Raw genomic sequence first — 12,687 nt, forward strand, 5'->3', positions numbered from 1 at the left:
GAAGGAACTATGGATGGAGGTTCATAATACTGTACAGGAAGTGGTGATTAAACCACCTCCCAAGAAAAAGAATGCAAAGAGGCAAAATGGTTGTCTGAGGAGGCCTTACAGATAGCTGAGAAAAGAAGAGAAGTGAAAGGAAAGATATATCCGTCTGAAAGCAGAGTTCCAAAGGATGTCAAGGAAAGATAAGAAAGTCTTCCTCAGTGATCACTGCAAAGAAATAGAGGGAAAAAATAGAATGGGAAAGACTAGAGATCTCTTCAAGAAAATTAGAGGTACCAAGGGTACCAAAGATAGTCACAATAAAAGACAGAAATGTTATGGACTTAATAGAAGCTGAAGATGTTAAGAAGAGGTGCCAAAAATACACACAAGAAATATACAGAAAAGATCTTAATGACCAGATAACAAAGATGGTGTGATACTCACTTAGAGCCAGACATTCTGGACTAAGAAGTCAAGTGGGCCTTACGAAGCATCACTGCATACAAAGCTGGTGAAGGTGATGGAATTCCAGCTTAGCTATTTCAAATCCTTAAAGATGATGCTGTGAAAGTACTGCACTCAGTATGCCAGCAAATTTGGAAAACTCAGCAGTGGCCACAGGACTGAAAAAGGTCAGTTTTCATTCCAATCCTAAAAAAGGAAAAGCCAAAGAAATGTTCAAACTACTGTACAATTGCACTCAGCTCACACACTAGCAAAGTAATGCTCAAAATTCTCCAAGCCAGGCTTCAACATTACATGAACTGTGAACTTCCAGATGTTGAAGTTGGTTTTAGAAAAGGCAGAGGAACAAGAGATCAAGTTGCCAACATCTGCTGGATCATAGAAAAAGAAAAAGAATTTGAGAAAAACATCTACTCTGCTTTATTGACTATACTAAAGCCTTTGACTGTGTGGATCACAATAAACTGTAGAAAATTCTTAAAGAGATGGGTCTACCAGACAACCTTACCTGCCTCCTGAGAAATCTATATGCAGATCAGGAAGCAACAGTTAGAACTGGTCATGGAAAAATGAACACATTACAAATCAGAAAAGGAGAACACCAAGGCTGTATATTGTCACCCTGCTTATTTAACTTATATGCAGAGTACATCATGATCAATGCCAGGCTGGATGAAGCACTAGCTGGAATCAAGATTACCAGGAGAAATATCAATAACCTCAGATATGCAGATGACACCACCCTTATGGCAGAAAGTGAAGATAAACTAAAGAGCCTCTTGATGAAAGTGAAAGAGGAGAGTCAAAATGTTGGCTTAAAACTCCGAAAAAAATGAAGATCGTGGCATCCGGTCTCATCACTTCATGGCAAATAGATGGGGAAAGAATGGAAATACTGAGAAACTTCATTTTCTTGGGCTCCAAAATCACTGCAGATGGTGATTGCAGCCATGAAATTAAAGGACGTTTGCTCCTTGGAAGAAAAGCTATGACCAACCTAGACAGCATAGTAAAAAGCAGACATTACTTTGCTGACAAATGTCCATCTTGTCAAAGCTATCGTTTTTCCAGTAGTCATGTATGGATGTGAGAGTTGGACCATAAAGAAAGCTGAGTGCAGAAGAATTGATGTTTTTGGAATTATGGCATTGGAGGAGACACTTGAGAGTCCCTTGGACTGCAAGGAGATCAAACCAGTCAACCCTAAAGGAAATTATTCCTGCATATTTATTGAAAGACTGATGCTGATGTTGAAGCTTGAATATTTTGGCCACCTAATGTGAAGAAATGACTCATTGGAAAGACCCTAATGGTGGAAAAGATTGAAGGTGGGAGAAAAGGACAACAGAGGATGAGATGTTTGGATGGCATCACTGACTCAATGGGCATGAGTTTGAGCAAGCTCCAGGAATTAGTACTGGACCGTGAAGCCTGGTGCACTACAGTCCATGGGGTCACAAAGAGTTGGACACTACTGAGAGACTGAACTGAACTGAACTGAAAATTTAGTTACTATTGTAGACATGCTAATTCCTTTGCTGGTATCTTAATAGATATATCTTTCTTTTTTAACACCCAGCTCAAATAATAATTTTGAAAGCTCTTTAAGAATTTACTGGAAACAGAATTTTTATCCAACTTAATAAGTCTTATTGTCATAATTCACGTATAGAAGCAATTGGATTGATCAGCTGATCTAGTGAATTGTCAAGTGACATTTTCTTCAATATTAGATGTAGAATCAAAAATATTTTGGTCATAGAGATGTAATATTCATTATGTTATGCAAAGAACTTAACTCATGCACCATAGAATTCTCTTTCTTTTCGGTATAGCTAATACAAAAACCAATCAATCCTGAAGGAAGTCAACCTTGAATATTCACTGGAAAGACTGATGCTGAAGCTCTAATCCTTTGGCCACCTGATGCAAAGAGCTGACTTGGAGAAGACAGAGGATGAGATGGTTGGATGACATCACCGACTCAATTGACATGAGTTTGTACAAACTCCAGTAGATAGTGATGGACAGGGAAGTGTGCTATTGCAGTCCCTGGGGTCTCAAAGAGTTGCACATGACTGAGCAACTGAACAACAACAGTTCAGTTCAGTTCAGCAACAACAACAACAAATAGCATTTAAAACTTTGTCAAGGCAATTATGCATGGAACTTCCTTATTGTTACACTTAATCTCATCTCTTCTCTACTTTCCCAAGTTTTGTTTTGTTTTTATTCATGGTAGAAAGAACACTGGATAAACCCAAGGCATTATTTACATTGATACATTCTTTTATGTAGATCCAATATAATGCTGAGAGATCTACACAGTACACCATATTCCCTTAAATACACATAAAGAATATTCCATGAATGAAACATAACCAGGAATATAAATGGACTTATATGGGAAATCACTAGATAATTAAGTTAGATTTGGGAATATTTAGAAATTATTTTTTGAGCATATAGGAAATTGTGTCATGTTTTATTAAAAAAAGAAATAACACTGTAATATAATATACTTTGATTGTTTATCTATTAGATATTTCTTTTTTTTTAATGTCAGGATAACTAACTCTCACATAGAGGAAATCTCTACTTTCCAGTTTCTTCTGCCAGTGCTTCTACACCAAGTCAGAAGATGAGGAATAGCATATAAGATGAAGAGAGTCAAAAGGTACAAGTTTCCAGTTATATGATAAATAAGTACTAGGGGTACAGTTTGCAATATGATACATATAATTAACAGGGTTGTATGTTACATACGAAAGTTGTTAAAGTAAATCCTAAGAGTTCTTATCACAGGAAAAATATTCTATTAATGTCTTTAATTTTGTTATTATGAATGGATGCTTCGTAAATTTACTGTTATAATCATTTCATGATGTAGGTAAGTCAAATCATTACTCTGTATACCTTAAACTTATACAGTCCTGTATGTCAATTATATCTCAATATAACTAGAAGAAGAGGAACAATGAAGAAAAGAAACAGGTATACCTAAATGATATGATGAGTTCAGTTCTAGACTACTGCAGTAAAGTGCATTTCAATAAAGAGAGTCACATAAATTTTTGGTCTCAGTGCACATTAAAGTTTTGTTTTTACTATGCTATGGGTGTATTAAGTGTGCAGAAGCATTATGTGTTAAAATGTGTTTTAATCATGTGCTAAAAATACCCTAGTTAAAAATACTATAAAATGCTAGCCATCATCTGAGCCTTAAACTAAGTGTAATCTTTTTGTTGGTGGAGGGTCTTGCCTTGATGTTCATGGTTCTGACTGATCAGAGCAGTGGTAGCTAAAGGTTGGGGTGGCTGGGCAATTTCTTAAGATAAGACAGTAATGAATTTAGCTGTACTGACTAACTCTTCATTTCATGATCAATTTCTCCATGGTATGCAGTTTGATAGCATCTTACCCACAGTAGAACATCTTTAAAATTGGAGTCAACCCCCTCAAAGTCTGCCTCTGCTTTATAAATCATTCTAAATTCTTTATTGTCATTTCAACACTCTTCACTGCATCTTCACCAGGAGATGAAGATAAACTGAAGATAAATTTCTTGAGATAAATTCTATCTCAAGAAGCCACTTTCTTTGCTCATCCATAAGAAGCAACTCCTCATCCATTCAAGTTTTATCATGAGACTGCAGCATTTCAGTCACATCTTCAGTCTCCACTTAAAATTCCAGTTCTCTTGCTATTTCCACCACATCTCCAGTACTTCCTGCACTAAAGTTTTGAACCCCTCAAAGTCATCCATAAGGATTGGAATCAATTTCTTCCAAATTCTGTTTGTGTTGATATTTTGACTTCTTTTCATAAGTCATAAATGTCCTCAATGTAATCTAGGGTCACAAATCCTTTCCAGGTTTTCAGTCTACTTTGCCCAGATCCATCAGAGTAACCACTATCCATGTCAGCTATAGCTTTATGCAACATACTTCTTAACAGATTATTGACTGGGGATTTCTGCAGAAAATAATGCCTGTGGCTGGCAATTTGTTTTGTAAGTGAATGTTGAAATGTCACTGGTCAATAACATTTTGGGTAACAAAGGATATATTAATAAGTCTCTGATCAATAAGTTGTTAAATGATAAGACGTGAAAATCAAAATTACTCTTTGATGCATGGGCTGCAGAATGGATGTTTTGTTAGCAGGCATAAAAACAATAATCTTATTGCCCATCTCCATCAGAGCTCTTGGGTGACCAGGTGTATTGTTAGTGAGCAGTAATATTTTGAAAATAATCTATTTCTGAGCAGTAGGTCTCAACAGTCACTTAAAATATTCAGTAAATCATGCTGTCACAGATGTGTTGCCATCCAGACTTTGTTGTTATAATTAAAGAGTATGAACAAAGTCATTTCAGTGTAATTCTTTAGATTTCCATACTGGTAAATGGGCTTCCTTTGTGGCTCAGTTGGTAAAGAATCCAGCTGCAATGTGGGAAACCTGAGTTTGATTCCTGGTTTGAGAAGATCCCCTGGAGAAGGGAAAGGCTACTCACTCTAGTATTCTGGCCTGGAGAATTCCATGGACTGGATAGTCGATGGGGTCACAAAGAGTCGGAAACGACTGAGTGACTTTCACTTTCACTTTCAAATGAGCACTGGCTTCAATTTAAAATCACCAGCTACATTAGCTCCTAATAAGACAGCCTGTCCTTTGAAGCTCTGAGGGCAGGCATTGACATTTCCTCTCTGGCTATGAAAGTCATAGATGGCATCTTCTACTAGAAGGGTGTTTCATCAATGTTGAAAATCAGTTGTTTAGCATCAGTTCAGTTCAGTTGCTCAGTCATGTCCAACTCTTTGCGACCCCATGAACCGCAGCATGCCAGGCCTCCCTGTCCATCACCAACACCCGGAGTTCGCTCAGACTCACGTCCATCGAGTCAGTGATGCCATCCAGCCATCTCATCCTCAGTCATCCCCTTCTCCTCCTGCCCCCCATCCCTCCCAGCATCAGAGTCTTTTCCAATGAGTCAACTCTTCGCATGAGGTGGCCAAAATACTGGACTTTCAGCTTTAGCATCATTCCTTCCAAAGAAATCCCAGGGCTGATCTCCTTCAGAATGGAGACTGGTTGGATCTCCTTGCAGTCCAAGGGACTCTCAAGAGTCTTCTCCAACACCACAGTTCAAAAGTATCAATTCTTTGATGCTCAGCTTTCTTTATAGTCCAAGTCTCACATCCATACATGACCACTGGAAAAACCATAGCTTTGACTATATGGACCTTTGTTTGCAAAGTAATGTCTCTGCTTTTTAATATATTGTCTAGGTTGGTCATAACTTTCCTTCCAAGGAGTAAGCTTCTTTTAATTTCATGGCTGCAGTCACCATCTGCAGTGATTTTGGAGCCCCAAAAACTAATGTCTGACACTGTTTCCACTGTTTCCCCATCTATTTCCCATGGAGTGATGGGACCAGATGCCATGATCTTCGTTTTCTGAATGTTGGGCTTTAAGCCAACTTTTTCACTCTCCACTTTCACCAAGAGGCTTTTTAGCTCCTCTTCACTTTCTGCCATAAGGGTGGTGTCATCTGCATACCTGAGGTTATTGATATTTCTCCCAGCAATCTTGATTCCAGCTTGTGTTTCTTCCAGTCCAGCATTTCTCATGATGTACTCTGCATATAAGTTAAATAAGCAGGGCGACAATATACAGCCTTGACGTAATCCTTATCCTATTTGGAACCAGTCTATTGTTCCATGTCCAGTTCTAACTGCTGCTTCCTGACCTGCATACAGATTTCTCAAGAGGCAGGTCAGGTGGTCTGGTATTCCCATCTCTTTCAGAATTTTCCACAGTTTACTGTGATCCACACACAGTCAAAGGCTTTGGCATAGTTAATAAAGCAGAAATAGATGTTTTTCTGGAACTCTCTTGCTTTTTCCATGATCCAGCAGATGTTGGCAATTTGATCTCTGGTTCCTCTGCCTTTTCCGAAACCAGCTTGAAGATCAGGAAGTTCACGGTTCACGGTTCAGGAAGTTCATGGTTCCAGGGGCAGTGGCCAAGAGGAGCTACCCCGCGTCCAAGGTCAGGGGTGGCGGCCAGGAGGAGCCACCCCACTCCCGAGGCCAGGGGCAGCGGCCAGGAGGAGCAACCCCACGTCCAAGGGGCAGTGGGTGCGCGGGTGCAGGAGGGCCTAGAGGAGCTATCCCACGTTGAAGCTCAGGAAGGGTGGTGGTGAGGAGATACCCTTCGTCCAAGGTAAGGAGCAGAGGCTGCGCTTTGCTGGAGCAACCATGAAGAGATACCCCACACCCAAGGTAAGAGAAACCCAAGTGTTTAGCATAGCTACCTTAATTAATTATCTCAGCTAGATTTTCTGTATAATTTGCTGCTCCTTCTATATCAGCACTTGCTACTTCACTTTGTACTTTTATGTTTTGGAAATGTTGTCTTTCCTTAAACCTTATGAATAAACTTCTGCTAGCTTCAAATTTTTCTCCTGCAGTTTCCTCACCTTCCTCAGCCTTCATCAAATTGAAGAGAGTTAGGGCTTTGCTCTGGATTAGGGTTTTAGCTCAAGGGAATGTTATAGCAGGTCTGATCTTCTATCTACACAACTAAAGCGTTCCCCATATCAGCAAAAAGGCTGTCTCATTTTCTGATCATTCATGTTCACTGGAGTAGCACTTTTAATTTCAAGAACTTTTCCTTTTCATTCAAACTTGGCTAATCTTTTGTCAAGAGAGACTTAGGTTTCAGTCTATCTCAGGTTTTGACATGTCTTCCTCACTAAGCTTAATCATTTCTTCATTTTGATTTAAAGTGAGAAATATGTTACTCGTCATTTCACTCAAACACTTAAAGGGCATTGTAGACTTGTTAATTGTCCTAAATTCCATATTATTGTGTGTCAAGGAATAGGAAAGCCCAAAGAGAGAGAGAAAGATGGGGGGATAGCCACTCAGAGGAACAGTTCAGTTCAGTTCAGTTCAGTCACTTAGTGTCCAGCTCTTTGTGACCCCATGGACTGCAGCATGCCAGGCTTCCCTGTCCAACACCAACTCCTGGAGCTTACTCAAACTCATGACTACTGAGTCAGTGATGTCATCCAACCATCTCATCCTGTGTCCTCCCCTTCTCTTCCTGCCTTCAATCTTTCCCAGCATCAGGAATTTTTCCAATGAGTCAGTTCTTTGCATCAAGTGGCTAAAGTATTGGAGCTTCAGCTTCAGTATCAGTCCTTCCAATGAATATTCAGGACTGATTTCCTTTAGGATTGACTGGTTGGATCTCCTTGCAGTTCAAGGGACTCTCAAGAGATTTCTTCAACACCACAATTCCAAAAGCATCAATTCTTTGATGCTCAGCTTTCTTTATGGTCCAATTGTCACATCCATACATGACTACTGGAAAAACCATAGCTTTGACTAGATGGACCTTTGTTGGCAAAGTAATTCCTCTGTTTTTAAAAACGCTGTCTAGGCTGGCTTTTCTTCATAACTTAACGTACGTTTTATGTGTTTTCACTGTTCCTCTAACTTGCTGAACAGTATGAAAAGGCAGAGGAACAGTGGAAATGTACAAAACATTCATTCAGTTTGCAGTCTTATATGAGAGCTCTCCAATTACATAACATTGAAGATCACTGGTGATCACAGATCACCACACAAATATAATAAAGTTTAAAATATTACAGGAATTACCATAATGTGACACAGAGACATGAAGTGAATAATGTTAGAAAAATGATACAAGTAAATTTGCTCAATGTAAGGTTGCCATAAAATTGCAATTTAGAAATGCGGTATCTACAAAGCAAAATAAAGTGAAGTGCAATAAAATGAGGTATGCAGAGGCCTCTATTTCTCCAAATACACACACACATACATACACACACACAGTTCTACTTAATCTAGAGGTATGTGTGTGTGTATATATATATATATATATATATATATATATATATATATATATGTATACATGTATACATATACACACACACAGTTCTATGTAACCTAGAGGTATGTGTGTGTGTATATATATATGTACACATATATACGTATATATGTATATGCATATGTGTGTGTGTACACACACACATACAAACACATCTGAGTAGAAACCTAGAATTCAATCTTTGTTTGTTTCCTTTGCCAGTTGACCATATATATCTATATGGTCATAGCTTGTTATAAAGGAAATAAATGAGTCCTTCAGCTCTCCTTGCCTTCGGGCTGGGGTAGAAAGGAATCTAACATTTTATAAGAAAATATTTTCTCATGCATCTTTTATCTCATTCCCAGTATGAAGAGAATAGAAAACATTCTAAATTTCTCTGAAATTGCTGCATACAAATTCCACTTCTTTCTTATTCCCTTTACTAACAAGGCAAACAGACTTTTCTATAATAACATTGTCATGCTTTATTTCATTTCCAACTACACAGACTTTTTTTGACTAATGTCAACACTGTAGAGGTCTAGGTTCTACCTATAATTTAAACAAATATATACACACATAAACATCCTCAGCTTCATATTATCCTGACATTTGCGTGTGTTTGCATGTAAATATTCTCATTTTGATTTCTTGGTCAAGGCTCTGTATAACCAATCACCTGCCTAATTCCAAATTCAACTTCTGCCATTCTTCCTTCACTGGCTATGCCTCAATTATATTCTTCAATGCCCTTTCTATCATCAGTGCTTGATATATGCCGGTCTCTTTTTCTGGCAAATGCCCCATTTTATTGTCAAAAATTTCACATTCAGATTTCCAGCATAAATAAAATTTCCCTAAATAAATCACTAACATGCAATTTTTCTGTAACTTTTCTCTTAGCACCTTATCACAAATAAAAATGTATTTGTTTATTATTATTTCCCTTTTTTCACAACTAGACGGTAAGTCCTGCATCTTTCTATTTGAGAATAATATTCCCAGAATCCAGTTTCCATGTCTTTTGTATTGAGATTAATTTTCCTAGAATCTACCATAATGCCTAATTCTCAATAAGCAATTTTAGAATGGATGATTCTCTTTCTGAACTAGACAAAATAAAATAGTATCTTTTAAATGGAAATTTAGGAGAAGGCCTCTAGATAAAATTTAAAAGAATGATTTTTACTAAGCTAAAGAATATAAATTATTGGATAAATAGTCTTGCAAGTCTAGCTTCAAACAGAGAGAGTCTAACATCTATATTTTACAGGCTACTGTCCTGAACACATATGACCTTGATCAGACTAATAAAAACAGATAAATATAGCCTTTTCCCACAAGAACAAGGCATATTTTATTCTGGAAATTAGTTTTTCACATATATGTATAGAATTATTTCCTGAAGAATTGAAGTATAAAAAACAAGGTATCCCAAATAATTATCAACTGGCATTTTATTTGTGTCACTGATGTGTTCAGCAGCATAACAATAATCTATAAGGATTATGCATGCCTATTTTTAATCAAAGAATCAAAATAAATCATAATAATGTCATTACATTCAGTGAAATACATTTCAGGAACAAACAATGCTCCAATAACACAATGCATTAATTTTCTATTGAGGTAGCTAGGAGACTTAGAAGTCAAACATTACATTTTATCTTCCTGTTAAAAGCCAAATCATTGCAAGGCTAACCCAATCATTTCTGTTTCTCTAAAGAGGAAACTTGACTCCTGAGATAGTCCTGCTGACTGTTCCTCAGGCTAACGTTTTCACTTTGCTTTTACTGTTATTAAAATTTAAGTAAGTTTCATATGTGCAGTATTTGGTCTTTAGAGTTTTAACTTATTTTCAGGTACCAAAACTCTTTCTTCTCCCCTCCTTAATGATTATCAATTCTATATTCCCATGGGTAGTATGGCTTTATCATCTCTGCTTTTAATTTTATCCTTTCACATCCTGAAGGGATGATTTTGTGTGTTTCTTTACTTGCTTATAAAACCTAACAGACATCTTGGTACTGAACACAAGTAATCTCCTTCCTTGCTGGAAATTTCTCTTCAGTAACTACCATCACTAGAGCCCTGCACCAAACACTCTACACAGAAAAATCTCTTGACCTTTTCACATTTCGTCCTTTATTTGGCAAACTGTGATCTATTCATGCAAAGGTGGAACACCATCAAGTCTAAGAGTTTTATTCTAAGATCCTAAAATTTTATTTAAAATAGTGTCTTTATAATTTCTTGAATTCATGTCAAAGAAATTCATGATTCATACTGTTTCTATTTAAAAGCATGTAGGAGTTTATACAAACTATTTTTGAAAGGAGGTTAAAATATCTTCAGCTCAAGAGAACTTGTTGTCCATTTCCTCTATCAGCCCCGCTGTAGTAATGATAGCCCAAATGGGAATGAACATCATTAGCCTAAACTGGTCCAGCTCTATGGACAGTAGCCTAACAAGAAATGATGTTTCCTCAAGCAAAAATGGCAGAAAAGGCAATCTGACTTTTTGCTCTTTCAAAATGTTCCAAAATGATCCAGCATCCTGTCTTTTCTCTCACTTTGCAATTGCAACTTCCTTGTTATTTTATTCCTCAGAGTAAACAGTGAAATTGAAATAGGCTACCTTTCTAATCAGACTCAGACTTGTTTTCCTCTTTTATTTTAATTTATTTTTAAATTCCATAGCAACAGAGGCCATACAACGATGAGTAAGAATGTTATTTGAATTTGGTCAAAGATTTGTAATTTTCTATTAGTCCATAAGTGAATATTTTGTCTATCAAAGTTATACCTGAGAACTAGGAAACTTTTATAGTAATACACCTGTGAATTTACAATATTTTTCTTGGCATTTAAACGTATTTTCTGACCTAAAAACTTTTATTAAGATTACACTATTCACCTGGTCAGTGTACCTTTAGATCTATAGAAAATCTTATCCTAGGTGAATGACAATTCTAAGTTTATACTCTGTAATTTACTAAATGAGTGAGTGAGTGAAGTTGCTCAGCCGTGTCTGACTCTGCGACCCCATGGACACCAGGCTCCTCCGTCCATGGGATTTTTCTAGACAAGAGTACTGGAGTGGGTTGCCTTTTCCTTCTCCAGGGAGCTTCCAAACCCAGGGATCGAACCCAGGTCTCCCACATTATAGACAGACGCTTTACCATCTGAGCCACCAGGGAAGATTGAACTAAAAAAATTCAGCCTCTCCAATCATGATACAGGGAGACTCAGAGTACAGATGCCAACGCACAGTTGCTGTACAAGGAAGCTATTGCTCAGAATCTAACTTTCTTTCACAAATAATATAAGGCTCCTGGTTCTCCCTGTCTATAATTTCTGGAGTTTACTAGAGCATTCCTTCATAGTAATATCACAAAAATTATGTGACCTCTCATGCATAATAAGCCACTAGACCTCATCTGAGAATACAGCATAAGGAAACATTACCCTAATCCATTTTTAAATTTTATTTATTTTTTATTTATTTTTATTGTTTACTTTACAATACTGTACTGGTTTTGCCATACATTGACATGAATCCACCACGGGTGTACATGCATTCCCAACCCAGAAACCCCCTCCCATCACCCTTCCCATATCATCTCTCTGGGTCATCTCAGTGCACCAGCCCCAAGCATCCTGTATCCTGTATCAAACCTAGACTAGCGATTCATTTCTTACATGATAGTATACATGTTTCAATACCATTCTCCCAAATCATCCCACCCTCTCCCACTCCCACAGAGGCCAAAAGTCTGTTCTTTACATCTGTGTCTCTTTTGCTGTCTCGCATACAGGGTTATCATTACCATCTTTCTAAATTCCATATATATGTGTTAGTATACTGTATTGGTGTTTTTCTTTCTGGGTTACTTCACTCTGTATAATTGGCTCCAGTTTCATCCACCTCATTAGAACTGATTCTTTTTAACAGCTGAGTAATACTCCATTGTGTATATGTACCACTGCTTTCTTATCCATTCATCTGCTGATGGACATCTAGGCTGCTTCCATGTCCTGGCTATTATAAACAGTGCTGCGATGAACATTGGGGTACGCGTGTCTCTTTCAATTCTGGTTTCCTCGGTGTGTATGCCCAACAGTGGGATTACTGGGTCATAAGGCAGTTCTATTTCCAGTTTTTTAAGGAATCTCCACACTGTCCTCCATAGTGGCTGTACTAGTTTGCATTCCCACCCACAGTGTAAGAGGATTCCCTTTTCTCCCCACCCTCTCCAGCATTTATTACTTGTAGACTTTTGGATCACAGCCATTCTGACTGGTGTGAAATGGTACCTCATTGTG

The sequence above is a fragment of the Capricornis sumatraensis genome, chromosome 2, assembly GCF_032405125.1.
Source record: "Capricornis sumatraensis isolate serow.1 chromosome 2, serow.2, whole genome shotgun sequence".
Lineage (NCBI taxonomy): Eukaryota > Metazoa > Chordata > Mammalia > Artiodactyla > Bovidae > Capricornis > Capricornis sumatraensis.